Source organism: Hydra vulgaris, chromosome 15, assembly GCF_038396675.1.
Source record: "Hydra vulgaris chromosome 15, alternate assembly HydraT2T_AEP".
NCBI classification, from domain to species: Eukaryota; Metazoa; Cnidaria; class Hydrozoa; order Anthoathecata; family Hydridae; genus Hydra; species Hydra vulgaris.
Window position 1 is genome coordinate 3930183 of NC_088934.1, and position 12049 is coordinate 3942231.

Consider the following 12049-nt stretch of genomic DNA (forward strand, 5'->3'; position numbering starts at 1 on the left):
CATTTCTCTGTATCATACTTATAGTATCATATAGATAATGATAGTTAAACACCTGATTAATTAACTATTAGATGTTCACCTTCTAAATGTTACCTCTTTAACGTTTAGCCAGTATCTTGAGATATACTCTTTGAATTTAATGAAATTTGCACCCCAAAATTTGGAAGAAACAAGACAGGTTATTGCCAAATCCATTTCCTTTTCATTCCATGCTCTGGCAATGCGTCTTAAAATTGCAAGTATTTCCACTTTATGATTTGAACAGTCATTGCTTTTTTTGTTTATCCAACGTTCCCATACTTGCTCTCTGTGAAAATCACAAATCAGAATATGTGTACCTAAACATAATAGCAAAGGCTTTTTAAAAGTTATCACCATATGTAAACCATGCCAAGCAAAGTCACTAAAAATGGTTAATTACTGCAAAATTCAAAACTTTTGAACCACTTAAATTGATGCTTCATATTTTAAGAGTGTTCATGGAACATGAAATCTAACTAGTGGTAACTTTATCTGAAAACATGGGTTAAAAATTGGAAAAAATTGGATGATTTGACATGGCACGGAGAAATTTTAAGCGTCAATCTTCTTTAAAAGACATTCTTGATTTATCATTGAATACCTACACACAAGCAATTAAATAAGATTTAACATTTGTATATAAAATCTTATTTATGTATAGTTATTCAATGATAGATAAAAACTACCAGCTTAGTAACTCTCCTATCAACCTATTCTATAAGGTTAAAAAATATATATTAAATAGATTAAAATATACCTGAATTTGCGTTGTGCTTTTACAATATGTTATCTTATAGTTTTATTTCTAGGAAAAAATCTTTTGTTATTGAAAGGGGGATTTTGATCTTCAAACATTTCTTTTACTTTAGTCCTAAGCAATCTTTTCATTTCTCTGAGATTTAAAATTCCTTCTTTCACATATTGTTCAATCTGGATTGAAAGTTGAGGATCTATCATTTGGGAAATTAGCTCAATCTAAGAGTTGTTTAAACGATTTATCAAAAAAATAAAATTAAAACAATACAGAATAATATGATATATTTTTATAACTTGGAGATAGAAAATATTATATTATACCTTATTCCCAACTGGATGATTTTCATGACAAGACAGATCATCTATTACCAGCACTATCTTTCTAATGACACTATCTTTCTCAAATGACCCATTCTTGATACTATTTCTGAGTAATTTTGATGCATTTTTTCTTCGTTATTCAGTTGATTCTAAAACCTATAAATACAAATTGACTACTGAACTTAATGTGAAAATCTTAAAATAAAACAAAAAATATACACAGAAACAAATTAAAAAAATATATATATACATAGAAACAAATTTAAAAAAATAATAACCTTAAATTCTGGGAAGAGTATAATTTCTCTCATAACAACTTGGGCTGGGCACATAAACTTCTTGCTGTCCTGAAGAACTACATACTTTTTGTGGTGATGATGATCAGCATTACCCTAGTTTGATAATACCATATATCTATTATAATGCAGATAAGTCATATTAAGAATATTGATTGGACATCATCATCATATCTTTTTTGTTTATTGCATTCATTTTGTGTGCTGTTATTATTGATGAATTATTAATAATACTATTATGTGTTAAATATCGTATATCAGTTAATGTTATTTGTCACTTGGACATATTTGGTGTTATTACACTAATTATTTACAACATTACACTGTTGTATTATTTATATTGGTATATTTGTCGTGTTATATGTAAATAATGTTTTAGCTAGAGACCAAGAGATACATATAAAGATGAAAGGTTAAAAGAAGAGAGGATCGTTTCATTGTAAGAGATACAAAATTACTTTGATATCGCAACATTTTGTGTTAAAATTGAGTTCCTTTGCAAAAATTATTTGCAAAAACGTAGAGACCATTATATGCATATAAAATGCAAGTTTGAGTTTGTTATTGAAAAAATTATTGTAATGTGCTTAAATTGGGAACTTTACTGTATAACTTAATTTTAAAAATTTGAAATATAAAATAGCAATTTACTTTTTTTTTATTTTCTTCTCTGCATTTCTTTTTGGCTGCTAAATTTCTATCAAATCCATCATGGATTTGATAGAAAGACAGTCCAACACCTTAGATGTCGAAATCATGTAAGGTAATCCAAAGAATGGAACAACATCATCTTCCCAATCAGAGAGTGTTGGTTTCTTATCACGACAAGAATAAATGGTAGTATCATCAGCAAACAATGCCACCTTAGATGTGAGAATATCTGGAAGATCGTTAATGTAAATTTAAAAAAATATAGGGCCAAGGATTAAACCTTGAGGAACCCCTAAAGTTACAGAATGAGAAGCAGAGTGCTGTCTATCGATGACAACCATTAAAATACGATTAGAAAGGAAGGATTTAATAATCTTAAAGATGTTACCAGGTACACCTTAAGAAGAAAGTTTATGGAGAAGACCAGCATGCCAAACTTTATCAAAAGCGTAAGTTAGAAATATCAAGAACATGGCCTTAACTCTCGACCTTTATCTAATACACGATAAAACCTTTTAGTTATTACAGCTAGTAAATCAGCTGTAGAACGAGAAGATCGAAATCTATATTAATGATTAGAAAGTAAGTTGTTAGATTCAAGATGAGAGATTAAGTATTTGTTAATTAAAGATTCAAAAACCTTGCTTATGATTGGAAGAAGACTAATGGAACGGTAGTTAGACGAATCAGATCGCTCTCCAAAGTTTTTGAAAATAGGGATAACTAATGCCGCTTTCAAGCAGGCTGGAAAACAAGACTCTGGTAAGCACTTGTTAAATAGTTTTGAAAGTATAGGGGACAGCTCCAGAGGAAACTTCTGCAAGACTATAACAGGTATGTTGTCAGGGCTACAAGCTGTAGAAGAGTCTAAGCAGGAAATGTCAAGCAATGGATCAACCTGTTTGACAGCTATATCAGGTAAAACGCAACTAGTGGAATCAAGAAATGATATTGATAAAAAGCTCTTAGCAAACAACTCAGCTTTGTCTTTAGGTAAGGTGACAAAGTCACCTCACCTAAGTCACGAGAGCCTAATTTTTGTGATGAAATACGAGATTTCATGATCTGAGAATAGCGGGCTTTGGCGTTAGACAAAACCCTTTTACAATGGTTTCTAGCAGTAATAAACAGACGTCTGTTTTCTAGAGAATTATTTGCTGATAGATATGGAAGTAACGGTTTCGATTGGAAGTTTCAGCAGCATAGCAACGGTTTTAATTGGAAATACAGAAGCACAAAACCGTAGAGAAGAGTGAAGCTTGGAATTGTTGAGAGGGAATAAAAGATTCCATTCTAGCCTGAATCCACGAAGTTATATAAGTAACACATTTGTCCGCTAGAAGACAAAAGATTTCTACCCAAGAGCCATCACAAAGAAAATCAGCGAAAGAGTCTCGTCAGCTTTAAGGTAGTTGTACGAGGTACAATGAATTGAAATTTGAATAAATGAATTGATAGAAGAAGAATAAGATAATAGTTTTAGAGAAAAATGTGATCAGATCAGGGTGATCAGATCAGATCCATTCAGGGTGAACATGGAGAACCTGAGCACTGACTAGGATCAAAAACAAGACATAAGTTGAGTAGAGAAGGTAAATGATTCGGGTTGTCTGGAAACGAGTTGGAACGTTGTTTACTTGAGTTAGGGATTGAGAAAGGCAAAAGTTGTGGGGTTTAACGCCTGCAGAGTCATTGACACTAGAGCCAAGCCATTCAGTGTGATGAGCATTAAAGTTACCGACAACAATCTTATTGGCTGATAGATAAAAAGGGTGGCTTGATCAATATGATAAGAAATAACATCAAAAAGAGTGCAGTCTTAAGATCAAGGAGAGCAATATGGGTGAACTCTTACGAATATAAATGCTCAGGGCAAGCGTGTGACTGTTGGAGTCTTAACGAATTAAAGGAAGAACACCAAGATCACAAGATGAATCAACTGAACTCAAATTAGTCTCACAAAAAGCAAGTAGGTCTGGTTAACTTTGCAAGAGATAAGACTCAACAGAAGAAAAGTTACTTTGAAAACCGCGAATATTAGTGAATGATAGGTTTAGAGAACTTGGTGATAACGATGGTTTTTTGTGACTTATAGTTTTTGGTACTTTTTTCATTTTTAAATTTGTTAAAGAACTTGACTCAAAGCATAAGTAGTCGGCATCAGAACCATAAAACTAAGTTTTAGAGCTGCACCCTCATTAGGAGATAAAAGGATGAGTTGTTGAGTCATAAAAACAGCGATACAAGCAAAACCCATGCATCGAGTCAAGAAGATTCAGCATTCAACATCCTAAACTGGAAACAATGTATTAAAAATACATCTTTGCCAGCCTAGTAGATGAAGAAGTGATGCGAGGCAGGTCAACAGATAGAATATGTTTACCCTTTAAGTCTTTGCCAAGGAGGCCTTCTATAAGACATTAGCCGGATTCGTTTAACACCTGCCCAAGATGAGCATTTTTATCGAGAAACCATCTCTAGCCTTTACTCAACCAAAAGTCCTAAGGCAGGGGGTGTTTTAAGTCGGAGTTGGCTTTTCCTAGCCTTTGCCTAAAAAAAGCAAATTCTACAAGGCAGCAGGACATGAAGCAGATTGTACTGGGTTACATGTTACCAGTAGAAAGATAACCTGGCCTAACAGTAATACCACGACCCGTATAATACTGGTCATGATTTCCACACCGACTATTTTAATAATTTTGTTTTATTTCAATAAATTTAAAAAAGAAACAAAATATAAAAAATCTTTCTTTTGGGTTAACAATTTATGTTCAATATATTATAGCTTCTATAAAAAACTTCAATAAGAAACTTCTTTAATAAGTTTCGATTAATTTTTTTTCAGACCATCCTCAGCTTATTAGGACTCTTACCCCTATTACCCCGTTCTTACCCCGTTAATTTTGAAGAAAATAAAAGTTTGCATGTAAAATCTTTTTTTCTATAAGAAAGTTTAACACACATTAAGAAACTCTTTAATGTGTGTAAACGCGCAGACTTAACTAATTAATTAAGCACATTAATAACGTAAGTATCTCTAACATGGTATATGCGCAACCAATGTCCAACGTTTTAGAAATTTTAAAAAGCTTCTTAAAAAATTCTCTTCCTTTCATTTCTTATAATATGTAATATCTATGTATGTGTTATGCATATATATATTTTTTTAATTTATATATTTGTTAAACACCCACTATATATTACAAGTAAGGTAAATAAAAAGTTTCAAAAAAAAATCTCTAGGATCTAGGAATTTTATTTTCAAGAACATCCTTGAAGATTGTTCTTTGTTCTTTTGAGTTCCAGTACTCAACTGCACATTTTAAGATTTTAAGATCCGTTTCAGGAATTATACTTTTTAAACCAGTAATTTTTATTTTTTCTTTGTGTTGCATTAGTTTCTCTATATTTAATTTATGACTATTGCACAGAGCCTTGACGCTATCTACAAAAGGTCGTGGACCTGATTCGTTGTTCAACTGCGACTTAAGAATATCAAATGTCATTTTATTTTTCAACAGGCGAATAAATAAGTTTATCTTATTTTGTTGCGTAATTATAGATATATCTTCAATACAAAATAGGGGATGTATATAATTTTTACTATGTTTTGAAACGTTTAGTAGTGACTTCCGTGCAATTTTTTTTATTATTTTTTTTATTTTTTATTTTTATTTTGCCGTATAATACTATTTACAATGAGAAAAATCGTTTACATATATAATAAATGGCCGGAGCAAGAAGAAGACATACTGTCTTATCACCGAGCCCCGTTAACATCGAAGCCGTCAGTTAATATTACAATTTAAAAACTTTAAACATAAAAGTATATATATATATATATATATATATATATATATATATATATATATATATATATATATATATATATATATATATATATATATATATATATATATATATATATTACTACAAAGATATTATAAAACTTATAATAAGATGTTAAAATAGCATAAGTTTTCAATAACAACATATTTAAATGAAAAATAAAAGTCAGAAGATCAAAAAAAAAATAAGTTATGACTTTTTCACAACAAAAAAAAAAAAAAAAGTAGATGAAAACCTATTCAGTTTATATATTTTTTTTATTATTTTATAATCAAATTTTAAAATAAATATTTTAGATCGAAATTTTTTCCTAATAAGAAAACGTTTACATACTATTTTGAATTGTTCAAAAGATATGTTTTGAAGAATGTTATTTTTATTAATTTTTTGAAAAAATTCATTCCATAGAAATGCTCCACGATATTGAATTTGAAATGAACTGAGTTTGAAATAGAATCTTGGAACTACAAAATTATCATTTGAAAAATTTGTGGGGTACTTATGAGAAATTTTAGTAAAGTAAGAGTGAAATATATTAGGCGACAAACCATGTTTAGATTTAAACATGAACAGCATAACTTGATATATGTTAAGTTTATAAACATTGAGTGCATTAAGTCCCATTAAGAAAGACTCTCCATGAGCAGTTCTCTAAACGCCAAAAATAATTTTGCATGCAATTTTTTGTTTACTATAAATTTTTTTAAGCTTTCCATAGTTGTTACTTCCCCATGCAATATTGCAATAGGATAGATAACTATGGATAAATGAAAAATATATAATTTTTAAAGACTTGATATTAAGAAATGGTTTAACTCTATATAGAACAGAAATATTTTTGGAAATTTTATTTTCAATAGATTTAATACGAGATTTCCATGATATATTTTCATCTAATATTATTCCCAGGAAGTTTACATTTGATTCTCTTTTAATAACTGAATTATTCATAAAGAGATTGGGTAATTTTAGAGGGAGGTGATCACTCTTATTAGGTTTATGAAACAACAAAAATTTAGTTTTCAGTACATTTAATGAAAGTTTATTACAAATAATCCAATCATTAACTTTTATTAGTTCTTCATTAAATATTTTAAAAAGATCTTTTATATTTTTATTTGAGTAAAAAAGATTAGAGTCGTCAGCAAACAAAATAAGATTTAAAGTCTTTGAAGCTAAATATAAATCGTTAATGTACAACAAGAATAATAGTGGTCCTAGGATGGATCCCTGGGGAACACCACAAGTTATAACTTTGTTTCCTGTTTCATTTTCTTTATACACTATGTATTGTTTCCTGTTTGACAGGTAATTTTTAAACCAGAGTCGGTTATTATTTAATACTCCATAGAGTTCTAGTTTTTCTATAAGTATGTTATGGTCAACTGTGTCAAATGCTTTTGACAGATCAATAAAAACTCCTAGTGTATAACAATCATTATTGAACCCATCGGATATATAATTTATTAAATCGATTACTACATGATCCGTTGAATGTTTTTTTTTGAATCCAAATTGTTTATTATACAGTATTTTGTTTTTGGTTAAATATTTATTAAGCCTATCATACATAATACGTTCTAACAGTTTTGAAAAGCATGGTAAGACAGAAATAGGTCTATAATTTGACATAACTGTGTTATCGCCAGTTTTAAAAATAGGTGATATTTTAGCAATTTTTAATTTCTCCGGTACAATACCGGATTGTATTGAAAGGTTAAAAAAACGAAACAAAGATGGTTCTATTGAAGATTGCTTTCACTACGTTCACGCTAATTTGATCAATGCCAGCGGATTTATTATTTTTCAGACTATTGTACGCATTACGCACCTCAGTTATATTTAAACTAACTTCTTTCATAGATATATTGGTTGGTTTTATATAGGATTTGAAATTTGTAGTGTTTTTTGGGATTTCACTTGCTAAATTTGGGCCAACTTCAAGGAAATAGTCGTTGAGCTTTTCAACGATGGTTTCTTTATTACTGATCATTTCCCCATCAATTATGAGTTTTTGTGGCAAATTATTGTTAGAACATCTTTTTTTACCAATTATCTGGTTAATCACATTCCAAGTTTTTTGAGTGTTTCCTTGTGTTTTTTTTAGCATCTTAGCATAATAAATTCTTTTAGAGTGTTTCTTTGTTTTTTCAAATAAACTTTTATAGTTTTTGTAATTTATTTCATTTGTGAATGATTTATGTTTTAGATATTTTTCATAAAGTTTTTGTTTTCTCTTAGATGATTTAAGTAAACCTTTGGTCATCCAAGGGCTTAAAAGTGATTTTGAATTTATAACTATTTTTTTTAGTGGAAATGCCAAATCGTAATATTTACAAAACTGCGCCAAAAAAAGATCATACGCCTTATTTGCCTCTTGTGATTGTAATATAAGGTCCCAATCAATTTTTTCTGATAAGAGATTTCGAAAGTGCAACAAGGAGTTTTCATTGATCTGTCGCATTTGGATTGTAGATTTTAAAGCAGAATGATTATCAGTTATATTATTTGTAATTAAGAATATTGGGAAATGATCTGTTATGTCAGTTTTGATTATACCAGATTCTAGGAGGCAATTATGAATATTATTAGTAAATATATTATCAAGTAATGTTGATGAAGTGTTAGTTATTCTGGTTGATTTGCTTATTGTTGAAATTATATCATGTTGAATTAAGGTATTTAAAAAATATTGAACATTTACATTTGAAGAACGTGTTTCTTTGTTATGTTGGTGTTGCTTAAAAAATTTTTTAAATAAGATTTAAATATTTTAAAATTCCCACCTGGCTTTCTATAAATAGAATTAATGATAATATTTTTGGTTGCTTTATTTGTTATTTCGATCCACAACGACTCACAATCTGTATCATTAACATTGACGTCATTACGCAATATAAAGTTAATAGATTTGTGAATAAAGATACTTACACCGCCACCAACGTGGGTTTTACGAGGTTGGTGAATTGATACGTAGTTATTTAATTCATAATTACAATTTTTTTCATTGCTTTTTAACCACGTTTCCGTGAGATTAATTATTTTAAAATCGTGGTTTAGATCATGCAATAATAGTTTTAGATTATCAAAGTTTTTATTAATACTTCGGATGTTTAGATTTAAAATTGAAAAATTATTTATTTTTTTACTAAAAAATTGAGTAGATTCACGGACTGAATAGTATTCACTTACAATGTTTTTTTTATTGAAATAGTCATCAAAGCTGCTATTTTCCTTATTAAAATTAAATAAAAAGTTGTCATCCATTTTGAAAAGAAAAAATAATAAAATAATTTCTTAATCGCGAAAATAAGATATTAAAAAATTAAAATACTAGGATATTAAATTATTACTTTTCTTTGAAGCCCAATCGCGTATGATCAGCTTATCATACGAGATGGTTGCAAATTTTCCTGCCGCTCGTTCGATTTTCATCTGTTCTCGTAGATTCTTCCTAATTTGCACTGTCTCAGCGCAAAAATCTTCATTTTTATAGATATTTTTACCTTTAAGATTAGTGGTCTTTTTAAGAATATCGATTTTATCTTTAAAGTCCAGAAGTTTTATTATTATTGTTCTTGGTTTAACTGAGTTTTTTTGGCCAGTTCTGTGTGCCCTTTCTATTTTAATGCCTTTTAGACCTAAATAATTTAAAAAAAATTTATTTACCTTCATTTCGCTGTCTTCCCAACTTCCCCATCGTTTTCTTTAACTCCGTCAATTCTCAGATTGTTCCGCCGTGATCGATCTTCCATTTCTCTTAGTTTGCCTCTAATTTTAATAAATGCTGATTCGTTACTTTGAATTGCGCTTGTTGTTATACACTTCTCTTGTGAATTAACGACAGACCTAATTTTTTCATCTATTAAGTGTTCGTGAAAATTTAGACTCACTTTAATATCTTCAACCTCTTTTTTTATTGTTTTGATCTGTTTACAATTTTCTTTAATATTTGATTCAACAATATCTAATCGCTCGTATAATATTTTTGTGCTACTACTTACGTTTCACACATTCTTTTCTTGTTGTTTTATCATGCTTTCAGTTTCTTTTTTTAACTCCTTAAACATTTTTTTCATCATTTTCTCTATTTGATCGATTGTAACTACCATAATAAATATATCGAGTATATATATATAATAATAAAATAATAATACTATATATTTTATAATAAAATAATATCTAATACGAAATAACTTTTTGGCTTTATAAAAACGTCTTGCTTGTTCAATGTTCAATGTGCGATTCTTCCTACTATATTATCTATAGGGCTTTAAAAGTGTTTTACTTTGTATTCTAGAAAATTGGAAAAGATTTAAAATAAAATTGGGTGTGTAAGCTAAAGGATTGAACCCACACGAAGAACTTCAACCATTTTGGCATGCTATACCATTTTTTACCGCTGTTTAATAGACAAAAGGCTTATTACACTTAATAAAACAGCATATAAAGTCTATAACTTAAACTTAAGGTGATATTGCCGCAATGAAATTTTCAAGTAAAAGTAAATCTGTAAAATTCGATATAATTTACATAACTTGAAGTTTACATGTTAGATATTTGCATAGACTTTTGTTCACATAGATAAAATACAAATCATTGCGGGTTGTAGTTTCAAAAAAATGCCTAATATATTTGTAAAATAAAAGATATTTTTATTTACGCATTTATTAACAAATTAACAAAACATAACAGTTTTCAATAGTTTTGAATTGCAGGTTTATATTGGACAAACACGTCATCTAATTAATAAAAAAAAATATTGAAATTAAAAAAAAGGAAAAAATACACCACATGTATTAACTGGAAATCAACTTACTTCTTTTTAATAGCCAATTGTGATACTGCGTATGCTGCTTTGAAAGCAGAATTCAATGTTGTTATTGTTAAATTGCGTATATACTCAGCAATAGCGACCACGATTTAACATTTATCAAGGAAATAATTATGCGATGTAATTATGTGATATAATTATGTGATGTAATTATGTGATGTAATTATGTGACGTAATTATACTGATGTGGATAATAAAGTAAAAAAAAATCTTTAATTAAAAAAACTACCGAGAAAACAGATAACGAACTTACTTTATTATGATATCATTTTTGCAGTGGCTATAATGTATTTGATGAAAAGTCAACTATACAATCTGTTTAATGAGGAAACCTATTAGCAGCATCTAAGATAAAAAATTATATTGAGATATAAACCAACTTTATTTATAGCAAAATCTTTTGTCTTGGCTTTTAGTGAATGATTAGCTGTCAGTAATGAAAATAACTAATAATCATTTTCAATGGTAGACAAAAGCAAGAAGGTAGGCCAAGCTGCATATCAACACAAAATATCACAACATTAACAACACAACGATAACTCATACTAATAGCACATAGCATAAGATATTTGTCTTTTGTTTTTATATAGATAACATACACATATAATAAAGTTACATATTTCAAAGCCAAAAACTGGGTTTCCAGTAACAACATCAACTGGCTTTCCAGTAACAATAACAACTAGGTTTCCAGTAACAATAACAACTGGGTTTCAAGATCAACAACTGGGTTTCTTGTAACAAAATTGGCTTCATTAAATTTATTTTTTTAAATACCTAACCCTAACCTTATGGTATTTTATAGTAAAACAATAATCATTTATAAATTAAGTACATTACATAGCAAACATAGCATTAAACAATTTAAATCAAACATTTAACATTTCAATAACATAATTAAACATATAATATGAAGCACATATAACTATTGTGTAAAATTTAAAACATACGTTAACATACCTTGTAATAAAAGTTTATCAACAAAATATTTCTACATATAATGTCGATTATTAAATATTGATCATTAAATGCAGATCATTAAATGATTATTTGCATTACATCGTTAAGGCATGCTATCGGAAAAATCTGCCCACCTTTTGCGGTGTGGTAAAGCAAGTTAACAGTTTTAATACTCTTGCTAACTGAAACACCTGTTAGAACTTGTCCATCAGTGTAATTATTTTGTAGAGCACGTACCATCAATCGGGTCCCATTGCATAGTCCAGCTTAAGATCTAATTTTCTAAGTAACATTATAACAGCACCAATTTTTAGTTTTAGGCAGTGAACAGGCATTCCCAATGGTTTCAAACTATTTAAAA